General features: G+C 40.0%; 1 long non-coding RNA gene across 2 annotated transcripts; it reads right to left on the reverse strand.

The window, feature by feature from the left end:
• Window positions 1-247: 247 nt before the first annotated feature.
• LOC122167345 lies at window positions 248-6,614 on the reverse strand. 2 transcript variants are annotated; one of them, XR_006171018.1, is made up of 3 exons: window positions 6,507-6,614; window positions 5,795-5,902; window positions 248-1,216 (listed from the first exon to the last, which is right to left on the reverse strand). It is a non-coding gene; the product is annotated as an uncharacterized LOC122167345 (long non-coding RNA). The 2 variants fall into 2 exon arrangements; XR_006171017.1 differs by having other exon boundaries at window positions 248-1,260.
• Between the last annotated feature and the right edge of the window lie 9,302 nt (window positions 6,615-15,916).

Below are 15,916 nucleotides of genomic sequence, written 5' to 3' on the forward strand. Positions count from 1 at the left end.
GAAATAACAGAGCCAAGTGGCAAACTTACTACTGAGAATGTTTTTCTTGAAAGATTCTCTTCTCACTAATACGTTTAAAAAGTCATCCAGAGTATTGAGAAATTGAAGGAAGGGCAATAAACTGTCAGTAGTTTTGTGCATTATGAAACCACTACCCACAAGAAATATGAGATATATTTCATATTTATTCTGAGAACTGACAATTTTGGAACACCGTGAGTGGTTCTCAGTCTTCTAGATGAATTCCTGACTATATTTTCATATAACAAAATACCCATTAAAATAGTATTTATAGTTCAATTAAGAAAAAAGCACCTCTATTAATTTTTAAACTACTTTCTCCCACCCCCGATCTCTTCCAACAAGATTGCTTGAAAAGCTGCTTTGCTGCAAGGATAGTTAAACTTTAGCTGTAAAAGAGACCTGAAATGCAGTTCATCTGGGAAAAAAAAACAATGTACCAACAAATATGTCACGTTCTTTATTAAGGACCCTGGATTTGGCAGTGCTTCTCCAGGTATGACTTTGCCAAGAGAGGATCTTCAAAAGAACTGGTCTCTTTGTTAACTGTGAGTTAAGAAGATGTCTTCCTTCAATCAGGTTGTAATCATATCTAATGTTATTAACAGCTGCAACAGTAATACTGATTGTACTTACCTGGAAAACCACACCTTATTTCTTTGTCCTGTGTGAGTAAACATGGCATTTATTATACTTTCTTTGCTTTGAGCAAGCTAGAAGTTAGCATCTGATTTAGTCATGACAATGACTGGAAGTGAACTTTGCATTCATTTCAGCCCAATTAAATGCTTCCAGTTACCTTGAAACAGTATTTTCAGGCCTACGTTTAACTAAAAAACAAACAAACAAAACAAAACAAAGCAAAACAAAACCAAAAACCAACCAGCTGAAGCAGATCTATTTTCTATTCAGAATTTCTTATTTTTCTTTGAAATCAGAACAACAAGTTTTCAACTGCTGTAATTACAGTATCTACTAATTCAGTATTTAGCTGTTGTTTCCTAGTCATTTCAGATGTAATCAGCTACCTTGCCTTGTTGCTCATACTGCGGAAATCTTCAGCTCAGGATCAAGGCTTTCCTGTTTTCCCTTTTTTAAATGCCTTCTGTTGCAATGTCGACCACAGGTTCATTAGAAGTGACATTACCTCATTTTGGTTCCATTCACGTTCCTTGTTCCTGTAACAGCTTGGCTGCTACAAAAACGCAAGAATACTTCTTTATTCCCATTGGCAGCAAGCTATGTAAGGCAAAACCAATATTTCATGATGTACGTAAGGCTTATTACTGCAGCAGATGGATATTCAAGAAATTGTAACACACTCAATGACTTAGGCTAGAGCACAACTTTCTTGTGTTTCTTCCAAGAGATGTTAGGAAGTGTGCAGGAGCATGAGCACAGTGCCAGCTCCACCATCTCAGAAAGAAAACTTGTACATCACTAGATGGTTTCATTTCCAGCTTCAGCTATGAAGAGCTGTGTAGAGTTAATAGTACTTTTCTACTGGTACACAAGACCACACTATTCTGGGCTAGGGAAAACAGATCACACCTTGGCTGAATTGTCATGTTTAGGTTTTGGTTTTTGGCTACAGGGCTCTTCTCACTTGCCTTCAAACAACAAGCTGGATGTTAGGATGTCTTTTCTGAAAGAGTGGTGATGCAGTGGCACAGGCTGCCCAGGAAGGTGGTGGGGTCACCATCCCTGGAGGTGTTCAGGAATGTGGAGATGTGGCACTAAGGGACATGTTAGAGGGGTGGGTTGGGGATGGACATGATGATCTTAAAGGTCTTTTCCAGCCTTAGAGATTCTATGATCAATTTCTAAAGTCCAATCTTATGATGAACTATTTTTCATTTTGCTGAGCAATTTATGGCTCGAGATCCAGTGCTCAAGAGATCCAACTGCATTTCAGCAAAAGCTTCTATTTCATTGCTTTTTCAGATGAGCCCAGGATCTGCAGGGGATCCCTTTCTCTCTTTTACAATCATAGAATCATTCTGCAGGAGCACCAAGCATATTTATCTCACACAAAAAGCAATGGGAAAGTAGATGGAGTTTGATATCTCATATGCACGAGCCTGATACGACTCTGCTGACTCAGCAAAACCCTGTCATCCCAATTCAGTAGCTGCACAAGCTTTGCAGCTGGTGTCTCTTTTAAGATATTATTCAGGAGCTTGCATACACTGTGATCAATCTACAGACTCCAATTTTACATTTATGACTATTAAAACAGAACCAGACTAAAATAATATCTTTATAATATGGTAACTGTTGATAAAACTTCCACAGACTGCCAGATTGCACTGGCTGGAAGAGACTCACTGAAGCCAGAGAAATATTTCCAAACAACTCCAGTTCTGCAGGTGGTTCTGCTATTGGGCCTCTTTTCAATTTCGTTCTTAGGAAAATTAATCCTCTTGAACAAGATCTCCAGAATGTGCAACATTTAGCTGCAGTCAAAAGCAACAGAGCACATTACTCTGGATTTCTCAGGCTCTGTCTTGATTTTTTTTTTTTAGATTTTAATGTATTTTTATCTTTGTAGTTGCAAAATTATTTAAGAAAGTTCTGCTGTGCTTGCAGTTCGCTTTACATTCAGGTGTTCTAACTTGTTCTATCTCATCCTAGTCACAATGGGAAAATTACTAGGTGCTCATTGCCTGCTCTGTTTTTCAGGGCTTGTATTGGTAAATTATCTATTTTTAAGATGTTTTTTAACTTAAAGTTTGCTTAGATTTGTGTGTGTGGCATTAGCCTAAAAGAAAATTTTCCATAAACACAAAAGAACAGATAAATGAATCACTCTATGAATATTTTGGGCAAATAAGGAAAGTGCATTATCAGTAAACTTGAAATGAATAAAAAGCAATCCCTGGTGAACCATTGGGAAGATAATGTACTATTGTAAAATCTTCAGGCATAGATGTTGGCATAATGATGATTTGCTGTAATGACACATGGAAAGGAAGAACATAAAAGACCAGAGAAAGGAGTAAATTGTAGGAGGTTGGTGCACAATAATCATAAAGTCACAGAATGGCCAAGGTTGGAAGGAAAACCTCAAAGATCATGAATCTCCAAACCCCCTGCCACAGACAGGGCCACCAACCTCCCCATTTAATACCAGACCAGGCTGCCCAGGGCCCCATCCAACCTGGCCTTGAACACCTCCAGGAACAAGGCATCCACAACCTCTGTGGGCAGCTGTTCCAGCACCTCACCACTCTGGTAGTGAGAAAAATCCTCCTGACATCCAACCTGAATCTTCCCTTCTTCAACTTAAAATCATTTCCCCTTGTCCAGCTGTTATCTACCCTTTCAAAGAGTTGACTGCCCTCTATTTATAGGCTCCCTTTAGGTACTGAAAGGCTGCAATGAGGTCATCCTGCAGCCTTCTTCTCTCCAGGCTGACTCATCCTGTCTTGGTAGGGGAGGTGCTCCAGCCCCCTAATCATCTTAGTGGCCTCCTCTGGACCCTCTCCAACAGTTCCCTAATGTAGTAATTGTTGCATTATTAATAGGAATTAGGAAAAGAAAATGGTAGTTTCACAGTGTTAGAGTCACTGTAACTGAACTAGAAATAACTGCTTGCATTTTCACAAGGATGTCAGAAAACTGAGCGGAACAATAATCACAGTAAGTTAACTGAATTATCCTTTTCTTTTTGGTAGCCAATCACAAAACTCTGCTCATAGAGAACAGGGCATCAGGATGAGCAGGAGGACACCTAATGGAGTCTGTATGGAGTTTATAAGCTCAGGTTTCACAGAGTGCTCAGATGCGTGAACAGAGAGCAGTTCATCAGAGACATCCAGCAAACTCAAAGTGAGCCACAGCCATTTTGCTTACTCAATCTGCCCCTAGAAAAGTGGGAAATACCTCTGAGGTGAGTGTTGCTTTATGGTCTATTTCTGCAGCCTATATTTAAAATCAGCCTACAAATAATGCAATTGGTGTAACAAAGGAGGAGTATTTTACATATGAAATAACTCAAGCTCTCCAGATAAACTTTACTTACCAGTGACAGAGAAAGTTCCCCTTTCTGTGATTCTGATGAGATAAGCATTTTCACCTTTAGCTTTCTGAATTTTTGGCATACATTTTAGAGTAGATTTACAATAGCAGAGCTATGTTACAACAATTCCAATGGTTTGGGATTTGTTGGAGTAGGGAAAAGGATGCTAAATGAAAGGATAAAACGTGATAGATAGACAGCCTTCCCAAATGTGCCAAGATACTTTATTGTCACAGTTGATCAGAGAGCATGTGTTATGAGCCCATAGAGTGCTTGAAATTGTGCAAGGCATATCTGGCAGCAGAGACTAACAGATCAAAGTTCAGCTTCAATAATTGACCTCTACGTTTGAGGCCACAGGGGCTGAGATCAGTTTCTCCCAAATTTTACATTAAAATATTACAGAATCACAGAATCGTTAAGGTTGGAAAAGACCTTCTAAGATCTTCTAGTCCAAAGACAAAGTGCTTGGCACTTTAAGAAAGATGTTTGAAGCAAGTGTTGGCCCTGTAAAGACTAAAAGCAGGGAGGAAAATGTTCCCCATCACCTCTATCACACTCTCCAAACATTTCAAGATAAAGAGTATTTAGGGGGAATGGTTTTATACTGAGACAGGGGAGGTTTAGGTTGGATATTTGGAGGAAGTTTTTCACTCAGAGGGTGATGAGGCACTGGAACAGGTTGCCAAGGAGGCTGTGGATGCCCCATCCCTGCAGGCATTCAAGGCCAGGCTGGATGTGGCTCTGAGCAGCCTGGTCTGCTGGTTGGAGACCTGCACACAGCAGGGGGTTGATATGAGATGAGCACTGCGGTCCTTTTTAACCCAGGCCATTCTATGATTCCATGATTCCATGATTCCATGATTCCATGATTCTATGATTCTACGATTCTATGATTTTTAGGACTCAAGTGCCCAAAAAAACAGAAATCTTTGCAAATCAGCAATAGAAAAGAACTGTACTTTTAAAGGTTTTCTAAGAGAGATTGCCTCCATTCCCCTTAAATGGAGTTCCACTGAAGCCTTGGTTTTTTTTCACTCTTGTCTCTGCAGAGTAGAAGCAGGAAGGAAAGTGTTTCAGTTCTGCATGATTACTTTCTCCTTAAAGAGAAAAAAATATCCCCGGGGCATTAGCCATTACCATACTCGTGGTAGGAGTTTGCTGGCTGTTAACTGCTTCTTGCCTTTGGGACCCTTAGCTAATAACAGATCAGCCATTCATTCATTTCTGATAAGGCAACTGAGCTCTTTCTTTTCCATCCTTCTCAGCAGGGAAAAGGATGCTGGGTCCATAAACTTTCTAGCATCTCACAAGCACGCTGAGATTTGAAAACTGCTTGTCACACTATTGTAACAGCTTTGCAGCTATGGCAGGCCAGGCAGCAGTCACAACATTTCAAATGGTGGCCAGACAGAAACATGTCCTTCATCACACAGAACAAGAAACTTCTTGAGCTGCTACATTGCCTGAAAATTCAACCTACAGATATAGTTCTTTGCCTCAAGGCCAAGACATTACAAATGACAGCAAAGAGCTGAAAAGAGGTCTGGCCAGTACTAGAGGAAAAAGCAGGCTTAAGGAAACCTTGTAGATCTATTTATGGCAGTGTCCTGCTTGTTCTGCAAGTTTGCTATGCAATTTGCAAGTGAGCTGTGGGATTGATTCTCAGTGAATGTAGACAGGAGATATATCACTAAACACTGCCATGCCGTTTAACTCCAGACATAAGACCTGTGGTATCTGATGACCCACCTGACATTGCAAGGTCTCCCAGATCCAGGCTGCCACAGACTGACAAGGTGAGTTTCATGCTGATGCTTCTGATGGTAGTAACCATTTAGGTGTTTTCTCTCAGCTCCCCTGGATGACAGAGGATGAAAATCATCTTAGTTTTGGTACACGTTACACTAACATGGTAGTTGGAATTAAAGAACCTTGTAGACGCCTTCCAGCTGAGCTATTCTATTCTATTCTATTCTATTCTATTCTATTCTATTCTATTCCATTCCATTCCATTCCATTCCATTCCATTCCATTCCATCCCATCCCATCCCATCCCATCCCATCCCATTCTGTACTGTTCTGTCTCAGCTTGTGTTCTCTATTTGGCACATGGTAGGATCACAGACACTGACTATACTCGATTTAGTGATTGCCAACCCTGCCTGCAGCAGAAGGTTGGAATTAGGTGATGTTTGATGTCCCTTCCAAACCAAGCCATTCTATGATTCTATGTTATTTCATTTAGATATTGTACAGAAAAGGATCTCTTTAAGTTAAAAATGACCACCTATTCAAAATTTACTTCAGAGAAGGTGCAGCAGATCTTGAATTAGAAGAACACTGTCATTTCCCTCAGCAAATGCAACCTTTAACTGTCTACAAAGGTGGCCAAGGCACAAAGACAGGAGAATTGGTGTATTTCCCTAAAATATTGTTGATTTAACTCCAGATAACAATTTACCTGTAGTGCAAGCCCACGCATTTTCAAATGGCCTCACAGGTGAAGCTTTGTTGTAATCCAAACCAAGATATGCATATCTGTGTGCTCTCTTGCCTTTGAACTCAATGAACCAAGGTGTATGGAAAACAGTTCATTTTTTTAATCACCTTCCAGTGTTTGACCTCTGCAATGTTATCATTAACCCTTGTCATTACACAGAAGATACAGGTGATATGGAAGTGGGGTGAAAAGGGACAAGGGTTGCTTCAATAAAGTCAAATGCCAACTCCCCTGCTGGGTTCATTCCTACATCTCTGCTAACGACATTTTCATTAAGTGAACAAAACAAACCTGACAGGAAAATCATGTTTAAAGATTTATTTGGTATATAGTGTCTACAACTGGCCTCTGCTTTCTTCTCTTTTTATCAGTCTCTGCTGAGTTTTTAAACATTTGGCATTTTTTCTGAGGTTTCCTTGGACTTGTTCACATGGGGAGGCAGATTGAACGCATCTATTAAATACTTTGAGATCTGGAGCACAGTTCTGGTGACTGAAATTTGGTGTCTGGTTCCTCCCTTAAATCTCAACTAGAGAAAATATTGCTGAAAAAAAACATGTTGGAAAGAAAATTCCTTCTGTATCTTACAGCATCCATAAAAAAACCTTACACCATTTCCAAAAGACTGAAAATCACTACTATTTTATTCTTCTTAATAGCCTTTCACAAAAACCTGTTGGGTGACTATGGAAATAAATATCCTACAACACAGTTTGCTCACTTGGATTACTAGTTTATGTTTGCTGGGACACTTTTTCCCCTGCAAGATATCAAATGCTGTTTCCTAGAAAATAAGGTTAGAAGGGAATCAGAAAATCTCCTCTCCTCTCCTCTCCTCTCCTCTCCTCTCCTCTCCTCTCCTCTCCTCTTCTCTCCTCTCCTCTCCTCCCTTCACCTCCCCTCTCCAATTAGCAAATAAAATAAAATAAAAAAAATCCCCAAATTCCCCTCTCCTTCATTTTTAACTACATCACATTTGCCTTCCAGTCATGAAGTGGTTCCTGGGCTTTCTCCATGCCTTCAGACAATTTACACATGAGGAGCTGAAATCAGAAAATAATTCTACTTTTTACAAATTATGTAGACCACACCCTGCATCTCCCACTGCTTTTTCATGTTCTTCTTTGACTTCATGTTCTCAGAGAACATGGCACAGAAGGTTTTATTTCACTGGTAATAAAATGTTCATGATGAGGAGGTTGGGACGTCTAAGCAAGAGCACAGCATTTATTCTTCAGTGTAACTAAGCTTTGCTATTTATTTTTTGGTTAAACTTTTCCACTGAGCATTATGCAATCATCAGTACTTGTTGGTGCACTGACTTTCTTGGTAAGCTGAACACTTAGACTATCAGCAAAGGTGTAATTCTTGGACTCCCCATTCTGTTGAAGCATAAATTGGACCACTGACAGAAAGATGCTCTCACCCTCCTTCTGCTCACCTGTCTGCTCACTCCTGTCCACCTACACCATATTTTAGCAAGTAATGCCACAAGCATTCCTGTGACCACCATTTGGATGGCTCAAGAAATGTCTTGCATTAAATAACCCCAAGAAAATATGATTAGTTTTATTCTGGGTCACCTTTCTCTCCCAATTTAAGGCTGCCTATGTGAATGTGACGATTTGATTGAAAAGTTGGCAGAGAATGGAGTTTTCTTGGAGGGAAGTATGAGTTCATCTCCACTGGCAACAGTGGCAGCTGAAGCTGGCTGCAAAACTATGGGCCCTGGCTGATGGCCCACACACAAATGAAGTTAAGGACTTCAAAGAAAACTGACAAGAGTGGACAGGCATTGCAATAGGCTGCTCAGGGATGTGGTCAAGTTGCCATCCCTGGAAGTATTTAAGAGACGTGTAGATGTGGAGAGGTATGGTTTATTCCTGGACCTTGTCATGTGGTGATTGGACTTGATGATTTTATTGGTCATTTCCAACCAAAATGATTGGTTGTATGCTTAATGTACAGAGTCTTCGAGTAAATGGGGATGATGTCCATTAAGGCCTTAATAATCTAGCTGCAACCAGCTGACCACAGTGCTTGGAGGAATGATTTGGCTGTCCAGCAGACCTGATATAATAAATTACATGAAAAAAGACATTGAACTGCAGCAAGAAGTCATTGTAAGTCAAACAAATGGCTTCCTTTCTGTGTGTGGCATACTGCTCAAATCTTTTTAATATTTACTTGCAAATAGGAGCCAAAGAAGCATCAATCCAAGCTTGATAAACTCACACAATGACAGACAACTGAGCGAGGGGAAACAAAACATCTGGAGCTGCTTGCTCTTTGATGTGTGAAAAAAAGAATCCAGATAACTGGCTTAAACTTCACACTCTACTTGGACAGAGTTAAAATTCATTGACAACCTCATTTTAAATCATCAGGCAAGGATGTAAGGGGTTTGGGATCACTTCCCAACTCTATAACAATCTGTTTTCTTAACCCCCATCAAGTCACTTAATTTCTCCATGACAATGCTCACCATCTGTAAGACATTTTTTTTGCCTGACTTGTTTGCTAAGAAACTGAACTGTTGAAGTAGGAGCCATAAATCTTACCCTAACTTCAGTACTGAGAAAAAAACCCACCACATTGTTCTCAGTGAGGTGTTGTAATTTAGTTTTCATCTTTGTTACAGTTTTCTTTAGACTGAGTGAATTTACTAGCATGAAGGACAGGGTGTCAACAGCAAACCCGGACATATCATGAACCTATTTCCCCGCCCCAGTTCTCATTGTTTATGTTAATTTAATTTCAAGAAAGCAAAAAACAAACGAACAAACAAACAAAAAAATTCTGATCAGCATTGCTAAGTTTGGATATGGACTTGTGGGCTGTTTCTTCCCATTCTCCACCTTTCTTTTGCCTTCCCATTGCTTTGTTGTTGTTTTTCCGTCCCATAACAATCTCCTTTTCAGGGAATCCTATAGTTAGGTTTTCTCAAGAGTCCAATAAGATTTACTCATAGCTTCCCTTTGGGTGACCTTGTGTTGCTGAAATCAATGTTGCAAAAGTAGACGACCACTAAAAAATCTACCAAAGATGCATGTAAGCAAATTTTACCATAGGACTGGGACTTTGGGGGTTTTCTACTTTTCTTTTTATAATATGGTTCTAAATTAGGCTTTGCCCTCCCAGATTCATCAGACCATAATGCGATTGCATGACCACAGGTTACACATCCTACAGAATAAATGAATTTTATTTAAATTTGGGGCAGGCGTAGAGAAGTAATTCCTTTTATAAGCAGAAGAAAATGGAAAAGAAAAGCAGTTCCATGAGCAGCAGATCTTACGGAGTTTTGTCTCCTGCAGCTCCATCCTTCCTGTTTCTTTGGTAAGGATTTCACTCTGCAGCATATTGCATGAGAATGGTTCTTTCCTGGAATTTTTCCTCTTCACACAGCAACATATTTTCACAAAACTTGCCGCAATTTTGTATTTACAGAACTTTTGTCCAGCTGTTAAAGTTATTTAAAATTGAGCAACAGGTTCAAAAGTTACTGAGACAACATCTGAGAGTCCTGACATGCAAGTAGACAAGGACAGGGTCCAAACAAATCTGTAATAGAATTAAGTAAGTGTACTGCTGTAAAATAAGTGTAATAGATTATATTATTCTGATGAGGAAGAACAGAACTAAATATGATTGATACAGATTTTTCTTGAATTTTCCCTTAATACTGCAAAACACCAATATTTATCAGTGCTTCCCTCATTTTTTCTATTCATCAGCAAAGTAACAGCCATAGGAATTGTTCATCAGTGTATGAAGGTCCCCATTATCTTTGAGTTGCAATTCTGATACCTGCAGTTTCCTTGCAGCTTCTCACCAGAGCATAAGTAAAACACAGCTGGAACTACACAGATTCCAATATCAAATGTTGCATTTTGCTGAGATAGAAAAATGTAATAAGAACTGCTGGTGTAGAAAATAGCCCTGCCACAATTTCTATCACTTCATTTTAGCTATCTAGAAATTCTGCTCTAAAGCAGTCATCCAGGCTCCCTCTAGAGTCCGTGATGAGAGATCAGCTTCTCCAGAGAGCAGGCTTGGGTAGGTCTCTGTGATGAACCAATCCCTGGTACAACACCTACACAATTAGTTTAGACAGATTACAACCTTTAAATGATTAAATTTAACTGTATCTATTTCCTTGTACTACAAAAGAAGGCTGTAAAACCCTATAAAACAGGTGTGTCACAAATACAGTGAAGCCTAAGGTCAAGGAGTCAATAATACAGCCAGTGCATTAACTCAGACTGCTAGACCCCAGGCAAGGGCACAACTATTTTGGGTAACCAATAGTCAATCCAAATGTGACATTCAGTGATGATTCTAGAGCAGTTTCTGAATTCAGCTCAGTGCCCTTTGTCATAAGGTAGTCCATCTCTGGAAAATTAGAAGTCATGGAGATTCCTCTGAAGTCATACAGCAGCAGGAGGAGATCATAGAACCACAGAATGGCTTGGGTTGGAAGGGACCCCAAGGATCATCAAAATGAATTTGTTTGTTTAAAGAGCATGTTTAAAGAACATGGTATGAGGACAGCATGCATGCTTTAGTCAATCCTGACAGTGCATTTCCTCTAACAGTAATGAGTCACTGAGTTTCTCCTTTCTGGTAGGCAATAGAGAAGCATCATACTGAGTGTTCTGGAACTATAATCCACTCAGACCCCCCAGGACTAGAAACCCTCAGATGAGTCTTGAGAAAGTGAAGGCGTAATTGACCACTATCACACAACAGCCTCAACTTTGAGAAGGGCAGATGATTTCTTTATGTTAGATCACTGAGTAATAAAGCACAAAATAGTCATAAAGCTGGGATGTTCACCAATAATACTATACAACAGTGAGGTTTTGTTTGTTTGTTCCTTGATGGTGTTTCTTAATACACAGAATCACAGAATCACAGAATACAAAGTCATTGCTTTTAAAAACCAGGCTAAAAGTTAGAGTGAATTAAACCTGGCTTAGAGCAAAACACAGTTCATGGGAACCGACACATGGGATTAACTGAACAAACATTGGCTGTCTAAAAGATCAGATTTTCCTCTTTGCAGATTGCAAAGAGTACCTGGTCAAAGGTTTTCTCAAAGGATGGCATCTCACCACGTCACCTTCTGGAAATGCCTGCCTCCTTCCACGAACTCTCAATTTGACTGGACATCTAACTTTCAGACTTATAACCTTAGGTGATAGCACTTAATCTTCGTGTTTAAGTAGCACTACTAGGACCAAAAGGACTACTCCCATTGTTACCTTTAAAGCTGGTAATGAACTGTTAATCTCCTTTTCCACCTTCAGGAACACTGTGGCTGTTGTAAGAGAATGACAAGTCTAGAGTCTTTTCACTTGCAGTTGACTCCTAAATATTCCTATACCTTCACTTTTGGATGACTGAACATCTGGCTGAACCTCATCTCTAATTTTAGCTGTCTTTATATGCAAGTTGAATCCCACCTGCAGTAACTGTCCTACAGGAAGTCTCACAGGAAAAAGTTTTCTTAGGTTTGTGTTTTAATGTCATTCAAATCCTAAACAAGAGGCTAAATTTCCTGGCTTTATATCCTAGGAAGAGACAGGCATTATTCCATTCTACAAGCAAAGACCTGATTAAAATGTTGCCAGACTTAATCAGTATATTGATGGCAAATCTCTGCTGTCTCACTACAAACAAAGCCAATACAAAAAAGACTTATTGACCATTTGATCCAGCTCCATTTATTTCAGGAAAAGTTGTTACAGAACATGTAAGGAAATGAATGCTGCTGCATATTCAAGCAATTGTCAAAGTGTCAGCCCCTATTATACCTGAAGGCTCATTTCCAGTCCCCTCGGATGGGCAGAGACCAACTTTTTCATTGCAGCTGCAAAGTACTTAAGGCCAATTTATACTCAGTGACAAAACTGTTCCCTAGTTCACTTTTCCTTCCCCACCCTCATCCACTCATCTCTCACACAGGCAAAGGTTTATGATCTGCCCTGAGATGTTCTGCTTGACAGATGCAGTTCCTGTCCCCACCAGTTCAAACGAGACCTTGGGGCTGCCTCCTTGGATGCACTTGTGCATGCCATTGGACTGTACCCTCACGAAAGCAATGAAATGCAGATTTTTAGCAACCAGCACAGATTTTTAGCAGCAAGCACTTGGGCAACTGGCTTAGTGAATTGCTAGACACTGATTCACCTCTTCTGGAAATGGATTAGTTCCAACTAGTTGAATATCTCCAGGCAAAGCTCAGTTAAAAATTGCTGACATCTCACAGAAATGTTGAACCAACTTTCTATTTCAAGACCTCTGTCTATGTAGCATATCACCCACTGTTTTTTTTCAAGGCTATTTGTTGGGAGCAGGGATCTTGATGTTTATCCTTTTCTGAAATCATAAATTCCTTCCTTTATTAGCTCACTAGAAACTCTCTTGGAGTTAATGAGTATAGAATGTCTTCAACTGGTGCCTGAGCAACAGCAGGGGATGGACAGAAAAACGAGATCAATTTCACCTAACTTTAGCCATCTGAAATTAAGTTCTCTACTTTAAAGTAATTCTCTCTACTCCTTCTAGAGACATTAGTTAAAGAAGACAGCACTGACTTTCAACCTCACCCAAAGATAAGCATCTGAGATACCCTAGAAATATATCTTTAGTTCAGGCTGAAGCTGAGAAGGTGAATTTTGCTTTTATTTTGGACAATAATTATATTATTTACAGTACTACAGAAGGTCTTTTACCTCTCAGCTAAAGATTTGCCTCTCTCTGGAAGTTAGGATCAGTTATCAGTTCTTTCTTTTCTCTTTTTAGATTTTTTCTCCCCACATTTGTGTCATTAGAATTCCATTCCTTTTTCCCTACTGCCACTGTTTGACATAAAAACTGTTCTGTTTGTCTTCATTATCTCCGTGCCACTGCATGTGTATGACTGCATACAAATGCTCATGAGTAAATAAAGACTAGGCACATGCATGTGGAATCTATACGTGATTCAATTTATCACATTACTTGGAGAACAAGGAAAGAAAGAGAAGAAAGCTCATAGAAGTATGCTCAGCCTTGTTCCATTCTTCAGAACCAATCCCAAACATCTCCACTTGAAGATTTCCAATGGAAAAAACATCAGATGCAATGAACAGAACAACAAATGCAACTGCCCAGCACATGGGGCAATGACATTACTCTTGCCTAAGGAGACTCTGGTATTTTGACATTTGTTTTCCTCCCTAATTGGAACAAAGTCAAAATGCTTAAACGTTCCTGGAGGGAAACATTTCAGTTTGGTAAGGTCAACATTTCATCTCAACACAAGAGATTGACATCAGTGGGAGACCGAGGAAATGCATCCCTTTCATTTAACGTTACCCATGGAATCAAGCTCACACCACATGGAAGATGTTGCTTTAGGTCTCTCCTTCTGCCCTGATCCCTGTGGGCCCAGCACTTTGGAAGTGCTCTTTCTCCAACGATGCGTAGCGTTTTTTGTTTTTCTTTCTTTGTTTCTCCAAATGGCCTGAGCTCAGAGTGGGCTGCCAATATGACACAATTTTTTCTGTGACTTCATGCTTACAATCATGGGATACAATACTGACTTCTTCCCTAGCTCTGACCATCTAGACCCTTCTGCTACAAACACCTGCTGTCTCACTGGAGGACCAGAAGGATTCAGTCTGAATACACATCACTACCATTGCAATGCCTCAAAGGATCTGCCTGGGATCCTCTCCAGACTGGCAGGAGTCCCCCCTAAACGCAGTTTCCAGACTTCCAATTCCACATGGATTTGCTGTATGGCACAAAGTATCTCACAAAACAGGAAATGCCTACCTTTTGGATAGTAAATCCCACCCTTACTGTTACTTAGGATAAGAAAACAACGAGCCCCATTCTAGACAAAACTAGATTTAGAGGTGACAGAAAGAAATACTTAAACTGCAACTGCACAAATCTGTTGTGGCCAGCTCCCATATTTACCGTGCTTTTACAAAACCATTTGTCTCTCTATAGACCCAGATGGCCAGGGGCTCCATTTGTTTCATGGCTTCTGGCAGAGCAAGGCACACACATCGTTCTTTCTTTAGCTGCTCTGGAATTAATGAACATTGATTCCTTTCCATTTATTAGGAGATAAGATTTAACTTCTTTGCTCACTAAGTCTTGTTTCCTGTGACACCTGCAGCTTGTTTCAGGTTCTACTTCAGTTCTTCCACCCACTCTGATAAATGAGTTAATTGCATCCTGAAAAAGTGAAAGCAAATGATGGTTCACTGCTTAGATCACTACATCCATATCAGGCCCCATCTAGGATTCTGTAAACTATACTTTTGGGATTGGGTCAGCCTGTGGCCAGAGCTGGGCATCCAAACTCTTCCATAGATCCTTATAAACACAGCAGGTCACCCTGACACCACAGAGGTGCTGAAGAAAATTAAGTATACTGAGTAGCTCTCACTTCAGTGAAGAAAAACTGGGAAACATGACTTGCTCAAGTTCTAGGACGATGGAAAGAAGATCATTTCCACTGTTGTAAAGAAACAAAATAAGAAAGAAGTCAATAAAGTGAAAAACCCCATGGAGACAGGATGAGACTGCTATGGAAATTTCTCCTGATACTTCAGTTGAACTGGATCCTTTTTAATTAAATTTCACTGTAAGATCTAATCAGGCACTCAAAAGGAACAAGTCAATCTGTATGACTGGCCACAGATAAAGTTCCCTGCCTGTGCTCCAGCATCACTGAACTATCACTGAATAGTAGAAAAACTAAATACAAAAGGGACCTCAAGACATCGTCTGATCTCCCCCCCAGCTTACATTAAGAACAACACTACCTCAACTGTCCCTAACACATTTATTTAAGCTCGGGGTTGGACTCGATGATCTCTGGAGGTCCCTTCCAACCCCTACAATTCTGTGATTCTGTGATTCTTTTTCTTCCAAACATCCCAAATGGAGAATATTACCTTGCACATAGGCAGCAGAGTATAGAGTTCCACCCACTGAGAATCTCCCAGCCAGGATCACACACAGAAAAGAAAGAATACCCACTAGTCCCCAGCAGTCCTAACAGTAAGAGTCTGGTCCCTGGAATACAATACGTGACTTTATTCTTTTCACAGTCCTTCACACTGAGAAATAGTCCAGAAGAAGACAATGCCAAAGACATCTCTGTGAGAAATGTCTCAATTCAAAGATCTCATACTGAAAGATAGAAATTCATTGTCTGTGAGTACACCAATATTGAAGAGCAGGATCCTTGATTTGGAAAATTTACTATAAAAAGAAATTTAATTCAACACTCATTTCTGCTAAACTAGCACCTTCCCCTTCCTTCCTTCCTTCCTTCCTTCCTTCCTTCCTTCCTTCCTTCC

The sequence above is a fragment of the Centrocercus urophasianus genome, unplaced genomic scaffold (genome assembly GCF_019232065.1).
Source record: "Centrocercus urophasianus isolate 14NV4802_14NV808 unplaced genomic scaffold, USGS_Curo_1.0 seq_365, whole genome shotgun sequence".
NCBI lineage: Eukaryota > Metazoa > Chordata > Aves > Galliformes > Phasianidae > Centrocercus > Centrocercus urophasianus.